Source organism: Arachis ipaensis, chromosome B5 (assembly GCF_059453495.1).
Source record: "Arachis ipaensis isolate K30076 ecotype BB chromosome B5, ASM5945349v1, whole genome shotgun sequence".
Taxonomy (NCBI): domain Eukaryota; kingdom Viridiplantae; phylum Streptophyta; class Magnoliopsida; order Fabales; family Fabaceae; genus Arachis; species Arachis ipaensis.
Window position 1 is genome coordinate 149,045,920 of NC_142440.1, and position 10,935 is coordinate 149,056,854.

At 31.5% G+C, this 10,935-nt stretch overlaps 1 pseudogene; it reads left to right on the top strand.

The window, feature by feature from the left end:
- The first annotated feature begins 509 nt into the window (after window positions 1-509).
- Window positions 510-5,509, top strand: LOC148566188 (zinc finger BED domain-containing protein RICESLEEPER 2-like; annotated as a pseudogene).
- Window positions 5,510-10,935: the final 5,426 nt, after the last annotated feature.

Here is a 10,935-nt window from a genome sequence, read left to right on the forward strand (position 1 = left end):
TATAATTTCTCGACTCTATCACTCTTATTCGAGTCAATAACTAGTTTTTTTTTCAGAATTTTTTAAAAAAATGCAACACCAAAATCTTGAATTCAAAGACCTTCTATTCGGAGTCCGGAATCATAAATCTAAGCAGTTGGCTAATTACTACATGACATTTTTTTTCTTTTTAAGTATTATTTTTAAAGTGATATTAGCTTGGAATTTTACCATGACTAATTCTCATCAATGCTATTAGATTCTATCTTCTTGTTATAATAACTTTACATAAAAATAAACATGATGATATTGGTTGCACAACTAATGATCTTGCAAATATTCAGAGTTAGTTTTACATCTCATCATTGGATTATTGGGATTGGTTGAGTGTGGTAGTAGCATTTTTTTAACTTAATATAACCTCCTTACATAAGTAAAGTGTAATTCTATTGGTTGAGTTATCTAATGTCACAATCATACTTTTCATTATATAATTTTAATATTCAACATCAAAATAGTAGGAACGCACCATGATTCTTGAAGGTACATGGAATGATGGATCTATCGATTATGGAATTATAGCATGGGAATTAAAGTGAACTTTATAAAGCAATAAATAAAAGAAGCTGAGAGGTTGATGGTCATCCACATCCATATTTATTCATGATCACATACTATTTTTCTCTTTTTTGTTCTGTTTTTTTTTTTTTTTTTAATTTTCTGAGTGGTCTATTCTCAAATAGTCAAATTTCTCATCTTTCAAATCTAAACAAACACAAAGATCCCGTTTCATATTTCAACTAAGTTTGGTTTTTATTAAAGATATTCGACGAACAATTATTTACTTTATTTTTAGATTTGATTTTGGCTAACAAATATTTTAAAACATTTGTTAAAATTATTAATTGAAAATTTTTCATAAATAAACTATATAATTTAAATATTCAATAAATTTTTCGTGCAAATATTGATAGAAAAAAATTTAAACTTTTATTAATAATAGCTTTAACAAATATATATCTTTTAACAAAACCCTTTAAATTAAAAGAAAGCTTAAGAAAAGGATAGTAATAATATAATAATAATTTTTTTTAAATTCAAATAAAATACTTTAAATATTAAAGATCAAAATAGAATTATACTCAAATATAAAAGATTAATTTAATATTTTACTTTAATAATAATAATAATAATAATAATAATAATAATAATAATAATAATAAGAGAAAGAGAGAGAGAATTAGTAAAACAATTAATCAAAGGTAACTTTGTTAGATATTTAATGTGTTAACTCTTAATATCATATATACTACTTTTCAAATATTTTATTAAGTGATGTGAATATTTAGAAGTTTAACAGTATTTGAGAATCAAAAGAATGAATGATAAAAAAAATTGTCAAAATCTCATTAGATATGATAAAAAATGATAGAATATAAGGAAATTATTGAACAAGATATAATAAGTCAACAACCTCTACTTTTAACTATTTACAATTTTTTTTTTTATAAAGATGCAAGCTAGGAATGATAGAGAATTAGTAATTTTTGTGTTTTATAACCATCAATTGATCATTAATAATGTTTTTAATGGTGTGAAATTATATTCAATAATAAAAAATCATTCACTTTTTTTTTATAGTTAAATACTGACCACAAAATACAAAAATTTCTAGTTCTTAGACTTTCTCATAGAATATATAATTAACCCAAACACTTATTGTATATAAGACAAAAATATCATTTTCTTAGTTCAATAACCAACTGTATGATATTTAATGGTTTGGGCCATAAACTAATATAATAATAGTAATATATTTATCAGTCTCACTTGCGTATCTAAATTTTGTTAGTAACTAAGTTTAATAAAATTAATTTAAACTCAACAAAAATTAATTTTACTAATGAAAATGTATTAGACATGTTTTAACTTTTCATTAACGTAAATATATTCCATGTTTTTTAATATAAATACATTTTTTTTGTATATTTTTTTTTATCGTCATCTTTTTATTATTATTGTTAGTGCTGTATTTTTTTTCTTTTCTTCTTTCTCTTCCTAATAATTTTACAACATTATGTATTTTTTTTGTAAATTTTTTTTTATTTTTATTCTTGTCAAAAAGTTAAAACAAAAAGAAGTATAAGAAGATAAAATAAGAAGGAGAAGATAAACAAAAGATGTTATACACAATTTTTTTTAACCATGACACAGAATTTTTTTTAATTTTGACACAAAATTTTTTTAATTCTGACACAGGTTCTTGCTAAAAGGGTGAACAAGAATTATGAAAATATAGGAGGAGGAGGAGAAGGAAGAGAAGGTTTTAAATTGTGCAAAATTTATCAGAAAAATAATACCAAACTTTTTTAACCATAACACAGAAAAATTTAGAATTTTGACACTAAAATTTATTAACCATGTCATTTATAACTAAATGAATCATTAAACTAATGGTGTAATATTTAACGAAGAAGAAGAAGATTGATGATAATGATAATGAAGGAGGAGGAGAAAAAAAAGAAAAGGAAGAAATCAAATGAGAAAAGGAGGAGGAGGAGGAGGAGTTGGAGGAGGAGGAGGAAGGGATGGTGACAATAATACCCTAAGTTTTTATAAGTAAAAGACGTTTTGCTAGATTTCGGTTTTTGCAGCGATTAGTTTTAATTTGACAAGCTGGTTCCGATTTTTTTATAAAAATAAATAATAATGTGATATTATTATGTTATTATTTTATTTTAAGAGCTTTAATTAAAATAGAGTTTTGATAATAATAATATTATTAACTTTAATATATGCCGATATAAATAAATATCGGTACTTTTCGGTGAACTTAGTTTCGCTAATGCTTTATCATGGATTTTTATATCCTTGCGATCACAAAGTTACTAATGTCATTTATATTAGTGACTCATATATTTATCTCTATATGTATTATTACTTGTATTTTAATACATTTAGTTTTCGTAATTATCCGTTTAAAATATTTATAACTTGAATTGCTGACTCAACATCTTAATACCGCGACATCTAACCCCCTTCAATTAATGCCTTTGACATCTCATTACCATCACTAATTAATCATCATATTATCTTCTCATTTGGTCACCGAGACAAAAGAAAAGAAAGAGAACCCGAGAGAGAAGAACGTGATTCCATGGAACCGAAGAACTTCCAACCTTGATTTCCTTAGATTCGTAACTCTAATAAAAAATCTAAACTGATTAAATTGCTCGTATCTTCCTCCTCTTCATGTTGATGCCACTTTTATTCGGAAAAAATCAATGGTAAAGCTTTTTCCCAAGTTTGCATGGTTCGGCCAAAGTGAGAAGAAGGTGAAGTAGCCGATTTTCGATGTTTTCTTTTTCAATTGTTCAGTCAGAAACTTTCTATGGAGCTTCAGTTGTTGTGATTGCCGTACAGAGGTAGAATTCGGTAATTTTGTAAAGATTAATTGTGTTCTAAATGTGTGATTGTTAGTGTGATGATTATTGTTTGAAATTGATTGAGTATCCGCTTGATTTTTGGTTGAAATATTGTTGAATTTTGAGAGTTTTATGGTTCGGCCCTTGTGAGGCAATCAGAACTGAAGTGTTGACGATGGTTTTAGGGCTGATTTCAAGTGAGAGACTCGAGAAAATTGATGAGATTTGATGGCCGAGAGATTAAATTAAAAACCGTAAAGAATTGGTGGTAATGAAACTATTATTACAAAAAAAAGAAGAAGACTGCACCAATTTGGGATGATTTTGATCAAGTTAAAAGTTTTAAAGGTACAAAAACTATTTGCAAGTATTGAAAATCTATATTTACTTACGCTGAAAAAGGAGCTAGTACTTCACATTTACGGAGGCATTCTAGTAGTTGCTTACAAAGGAGATTGTATGTTGCCACACTAAAACAAGCAACCATTAATTCCATTTCAACCTTCCAATTCAAGTGTTAATTCTTTGTGACACTAGGTGCAAGATATTTTCAAGAGAAGATGAGATAAATAATTGTTGCAGCAATTATAGTTCATGAGTATCCTTTCAACATTGTTGAGGATGAAGTTTGGATGTGGGACTTTCAATATGTCAATTCTGAATTTTATAAAGTTTTTCGCAAAACTGCTCGAAATGATTGCTTGGCAATATATGAGGCAGAAAAAAACAACTAAAAGCTTTGTTGCAAGATGTTAGGAAGATAAGTTTGACACTTGACATGTGAAAATCAAGCTATCAAATTGTTGAATATATGATTATCATAGGTCACTTTATTGATGCAGGGTGAAATCTTCAAAAAAGAATTTTGAGTTTTGTCCAAGTACCTGCTCCTAGACGTGACATTGATGTTGCGGATGCTATTTTCAAGTGTTTGAAGACATGGGGAATTTAAAACAAAATCTTCTCAGTATCTGTTGACAATACTTCTTATAATTTGTTGGTACAAGATGGACTAGATAAAATTAAAGGTATTATTCACAAAGTTCGTGAAAGAGTCAAGTATGTCAATTTTAATGATTCAAGATTTAAAACATTTGTTGAGATTGCTGAAAACAAGCGTTTGAAGGAGAAAAAACTCATCATTGATTGTCCCACAAGATGAAATTCTACTTATAATATGTTATCTGTGGCTTTGAAATTTAAATCTATGTTTTCTGTTTATAGGAAAAGAGAATCCCACCCCATTATAGTTACAAACTATCATCAGAGGATTGGAAGAAAGTTGAGAAGATCTGCAAACTTCTAAAAATTTTTAATCTTGTTATTCATGTTATTTTTTATAGTGAGTATCCTACTGCAAATTTGTATTTTTCTTAAATTTGGAGGGTAAAATAAGTAATTGATGATGCTATTGAGGATAGAGATTTCTTCATAAAAGAAATGACAACCTCAATGAAAAAAAGTTTGACAAATATTTGAAAAAGTGCAATATATGGTAATATTTCTTGCTTGTGTTTTGGATTCCTAGTGTAAATTACATGTTATTAAATTCTGTTTTTCTTTAATTTACAAATCTGAGTAGTGGCTGCTGAAAATGTTGATAAAATGAAGAATACATTGCAAATAATATATGGTGAGACAACAATTTGAGTAGTTGATTCATCTAATGTGGTTGGTTCTCAAATTAGTGAAATTGATGAAATATTGAATATGGTTTGAAAAAAAAGAAACCATTCATCCAACAAATCAGAATTAGAAGTTTTTTTTATGAGAGTGCTTACATTCTTGAAGGCAATTCTTTTACTGCTTTAGAATGGTGGAAAAACAATAACTGAAGTTCAAGATTTTATCTAAAATGGCAGCGGATATATTAACAATTTCTGTCTAACTGGTGGCTTTAGAGTCTTCATTTAGCACTTGGAGGAAGAGTTATTGATAAATATCGTTCTCAACTAAATCAAGAGTCTATTGAAGCTCTCATTTATAGGGGAGATTGACTTCACAACAAGTATGATTTGAAGAAAAAACCAAAGATAAAAATTAACTTTTTAATATTTATCTTGTTGACTAAGTATCCATGTTATAGAAAATATTTCTCTTTTTAAATGTGAGAACATTGATATTGGTATGATATATGTAAGTAATTAAAATAATAAAGTTGAATTTTCATGATATATAAATGAGATATCATATAATTTATACTAAGATTATTACCACAATTTTATTTTGAACATTCTCTTTTAACTAATAAAAAAAGTATTTGTTGTATTTACACTATTTAAAAATCTAATGATATGTGTATTGTGTTTTTTTTTTCAAGGTGTTGGATCAAGAAGATTAAATCACTTTCAAGTTTGGAGGATTAATGGATTAATTGTCCAACACTGCCTTTACTTTGTTTTGATTTAAGTAGTTATTAGCTTTAATTTGATGTTATGTTTAGTTGGTTTATTACAATTCTCGATATTGATAAAGTCTTTTATTTTGATATGTTACATATTTTAGAAGTAGCCAAGTGGAAATATTCATATGCATTGTCTTTTTTTTAATCAATGATAGTTATTTATTGATATTTTATTTTTATTTTGTATTAATATTGTCCATAAATTTATTATTTTATATTTTATAATTTTAAAAATTAAATTATATCTTAAATTTAATTATTTATTAAAAAAATAGGCCTATTGATAGACTTCAGACCAAGCTAGATTTAACAACAGACCAGGTTCAGTACTCATTAAAAAGCCTATACCATGCTACAGACAAGACTTAGGCCAATATACTTTATTACTGGCCTGGCTTGACCTGACTTGTTTCCACCCTTAAGCACAGCTAATGGACCCAATAGTTCTTGAGTCTGACTCAGTTGAGGAGTTTATACCTGCACCTTACTCTGATTGTGACCTTCTTTCCGAGTCGATGGTATCATCTTTGTTGGGCACTCATTAAGGGGATCATTCAGGACCACTAGCAGAAGAATTAGATCAGATACCTGCGATCAGACCTGTATTCTCAATCGACGCGAAGAGGGCCTGTGTTCTCGATCATCCCTGCATGCCTAGATATTAGCAGTGATAGTAGTACCCGGAGTTCTCAGGGGATTATCATGATTTCTGATAATGATGAAGACCCTGAAGAAGACCCAGAAGTGATAGAGATCGTATTTTCTGATAGCGAGGTTTGACCATGGATAACTAGAGTTGGCAGCATGTTTTGACGACATCTTCAGCTTAGTATAGATTTTGTGTTTTAGTCTCTCACTTTTGGTTAGGACCACCGAGAGATTAGGCACTGTTAGACTTGCTAGAATAATTCGGGGGGCAGACTAGGGACTTTCTCTATGGGCCAGGGCCTGGAGTATCATATGTATATATGTACATAGTTATGAGTAAAGGTGTATGAGAGAATGTAGTACTGACTTCTTTTGGAAAATGTTCCTATTCTGTATATTATATGTATGATGTATATTATTATAAGTTTAGTTTTTTTGTGTTTTATTTATTCTTCTGTTCTTATATTCATGTATGTTGTATTCGGTTATACGTATTCTTTTGTATAAAATAAAAGTTTCTAACAAAATTGATCACGTACTAACAAGGTTACATGCTTAATAATAATTATTAGTTAATTTTAGGAAGACAAGTTAGTAGCATTTGATTTTTAGTATGATCATGACGTATTGGAAATTAGGTCGTTACAGTGACGACGACGATAATGAAAGACAAAGATAAAAAAAGAAGGAGGAGAAGAAGTAACAAGAGTGTGAAGATGATGATGATGATGATGATGATGATGATGATGATGATGATGATGATGAGGAGGAGGAGGAGGAGGAGGAGGAGGAAGAGGAGGAGGAAGAGTTTTGAATTGTGCAAAATTTATCAGAAAAATAGCACCAAAATTTTTTAACTGTAACACATAAAATTTCTGAATTTTGACATCAAAATTTATTAACTGTGTCATTTATAACTAAATAAATCATTAAAATAATTGTGTGATAATTTAACTAAGAAGAAGAAAGAGGAGGAGGAGGAGAGAGGAGGAGGAGAAGAGGATAGTAGTGGTGGTGGTGACGACGATAACGATGATAATGAAAGAGAAAGACGAGGAAGAAGGAGGTTAAAAAACTTGAGTGGTTCCTCGATGGATTAGGTGTAATCATTTAGAATTGGCATTTGTAGTTTTTCTAGAATTATAGTAAAATTCTGTTGGAAAAACTCAACAAAGGTTCAAAACAAGAACCTGTCTAACAGCGGAAGCACCAAAAATAATTTTTCCACAACCTGTGCGATTAAATAAACCATACCAAAGATACTCCAAGCAGCAAATACAATGGCAGAAATTAAATAATCAGACACCTGAATTTCAATGTGGGAAAACCCCCAAAAGAGGGACAAAAAACCCACGGAACCTAGTCCAGAAAAATCTTCCACTATAAGAATAATGGATACACAAACAGTCTTCTTAGTGACACTAGGGCATCTCAACAATCAACAAAATACATCATCAAAACTGATGAAATCAACATAAACCCTCCATAAAGTGGGTATCTCAAATTAGACAAAAGAGAAGGTAATACAACAAGCAAGTTATATCCTAATGTTCATCTCTACACCAGGAATAACATACTAAAATTTCATAAAAAATGGAGTAAGTTTACTGGTTTAATCGGATCAAAATAGACTTGCCTTTTTTCCCCAATTTTCTTCTCCTCTCTTGCCGTCAAAGCCCCTGCTTCGTTCTTCTTTCTTTCAAAAGTGAGAGTCACACTCCTCACTTTCTCTCTCCATGGCTATTTGGCCACTTCTTTCTTTCTTTTTTTAACTGTGGATCCCACTTAGTTGGAGACCCACCAACAAATCTCCCCCTCACCAACTCAAGTGGGGATAGGCTGCTCCATCAAACCTGCCTTCTCTTTGCAGGAATCAAACTTCACTGCAGGTAAATTCTTAGTCATCATATATGAACCATTATCATCAGTATGGATCTTCTCAAGTGCATATGACTTCATCTCAAGTGCTTGACGCATCCAATAATACCTCACCTCTATGTGCTTCGATCTGGAATGAAACGTTGGATTCTTGCTAAGATGGATAGCATTCTGACTGTCACAAAATAACACAAACTTATCTTGATTGATGCCTAACTCTTGTAGAAATTTTTTCATCCAAAAGAGTTCCTTAGAAGCCTCAACAACAGCAATGTATTCTGCATCTGTAGTAGACAAAGCAACACATTTCTGAAGTTGAGATTGCCACGACACAGCTCCCCCCTGCAGAAGTCATCATATAACCAGAAGTAGACTTTTTTTAATCAAGATCCCCAGCCATATCCGCATCTGTGTAACCATCCAATACAGGTTGGCCACTCCCAAAGCATAAACAAACTCTGGAAGTACCATTAAGGTATCTGAGAATCCACTTCACTGCTTGCCAGTGTTCCTTGCCAGGATTAGAGAGAAACCGACTAACAACTCCAACGGCATGAGCAATATCCGACCTGGTGCAAACCATAGCATACATCAAACTGTCAACTGTAGATGCATATGGAATCTTCTTCATTTCTGCTTTCTCTTTCTCACTTGTAGGACATTGCTGCGAACTCAGCTTGAAATGACTAGCAAGTGGAGTTCTAACAGGTTTAGAATTACTCATGCTAAACTTCTCTAAAACCTTCTCAATGTACTTCTGCTGCGACAACCACAGTTTTCCATTCTTCCTGTCACGATGATACTCATGCCAAGGATTTTCTTTGCAGGACTCAAATCCTTCATAGCAAAGGATCTGTTCAAGTCTTTCTTAAGATTTTCAATCTTTTTAGTGTCATGACCAACAATCAACATGTCATCAATATAAAGCAAGAGAATTATAAAATCACCATCAGAGAATTTCTTAACATATACACAATAATCAAAAGAAGTCTTACTATACCTATGACCTTCCATGAAGGAATCAAACTTCGTGTACCACTGCCTTGGCGCTTGCTTCAACCCATATAAGCTCTTCTTCAACTTGCATACAAGATGCTCCTTTCCTTTAACCTCGAAACCCCCTGGTTGCTCCATATAGATTTCTTTATCTATGTCACCGTGAAGGAATGCAGTTTTCACATCAAGATGCTCAACATCTAAATTCAAGCTAGCTGTCAATCCAAGCACAACCCGAATAGAGGACATCTTCACAACTAGAGAGAAAATCTCCTCAAAATCAGTACCTTTCTTTTGCTCAAAGCCTTTCACAACCAATCGAGTTTTGTACCTTGGCCGTGAGACATTTTCATCCGCTTTCAATTTGAACACTCATTTATTCTTGAATGCTCTCTTACCCTTCGGTAACTTCACCAATTCAAAAGTATGATTCTCATGCAAGGATTTCATATCTTCTTGCATGGCTTCAACCAATCTTCTTTATGCTCATCAGACATAGTTTCCTGGTAGCTCTCTGGCTCCCCAGTCTCAGTGTTCATCACATACTCATGAGGAGAGTATTTCTGAGAAGGATGACGCTCTCTAATAGATCTTCTCAATTTAGGCTCAACTGGTGGTTCAAGTGGAACTTCAACATCTGGTGGAACTTCTACATCTAGCACCTCAGGTTGAGGTGTAGGTTCATCATGCAAATCATCATCATCATTATCAACTTGTACATCTCCCCCATCAATAGGAGGTCTAGTGGAAGGACCAGGTTCATCATCAGCAGAACGTCTAACAGTTATTGGCTTATCTATCTTCTCAAGATCTTCAATAGTTTGGTCTTCAAAGAAAATCACATCTTAGCTTCTAATTATCTTCTTGCTTACCGGATCCCATAATATGTAACCAAAATCTTCGTTACCATAACCCATGAAAATACACTGCTTTGACTTTCCATCAAGTTTGGACCTTTCATCTCTTGGAATGTGAACAAAAGCCCTACAGCCGAACACTCGCAAGTGACTATAGGAGACATCTTTCCCTCTCCAAACTTTCTCTGGAACATCACCATTTAGTGGAACTGAAGGAGAAAGGTTGATCAAATCTACTGTAGTTCTCATCGCTTCACCCCAAAAGGATTTAGGCAACTTTGCATGAGAGAGTATATACCTGACTCTATCATTGATAGTGCGATTCATTCTCTCTGCAAATCCATTATGTTGAGGAGTCTTAGAAAACGTCTTCTCAAGCTTGATCCCATGTCCTTTACAATACTCTTCAAACGGACCCCTGTATTCACCACCATTATCTGCTCGAACACATTTCAATTTCCTTCATGTTTCTCTTTCAACACTTGCATGAAAGTGTTTGAAGATACTGAGCATCTGGTCTTTAGATTTCAAAACAAAAGCCCACACTTTTCGAGAATAATCATCAATAAAAATAACAAAATATGATACACCACCTAGTATCTTAGCATCTATAGTGCAAATATCAGTGTGAACTAAATCTAGAATATGTGATCTCCTATGAGGTCCAAAACTATGAAATGATACTCTAGCATACTTTTCAACAAAATAATGAGTACAAGTATTTAAAGTTGTACCTTTCACGGGAAGT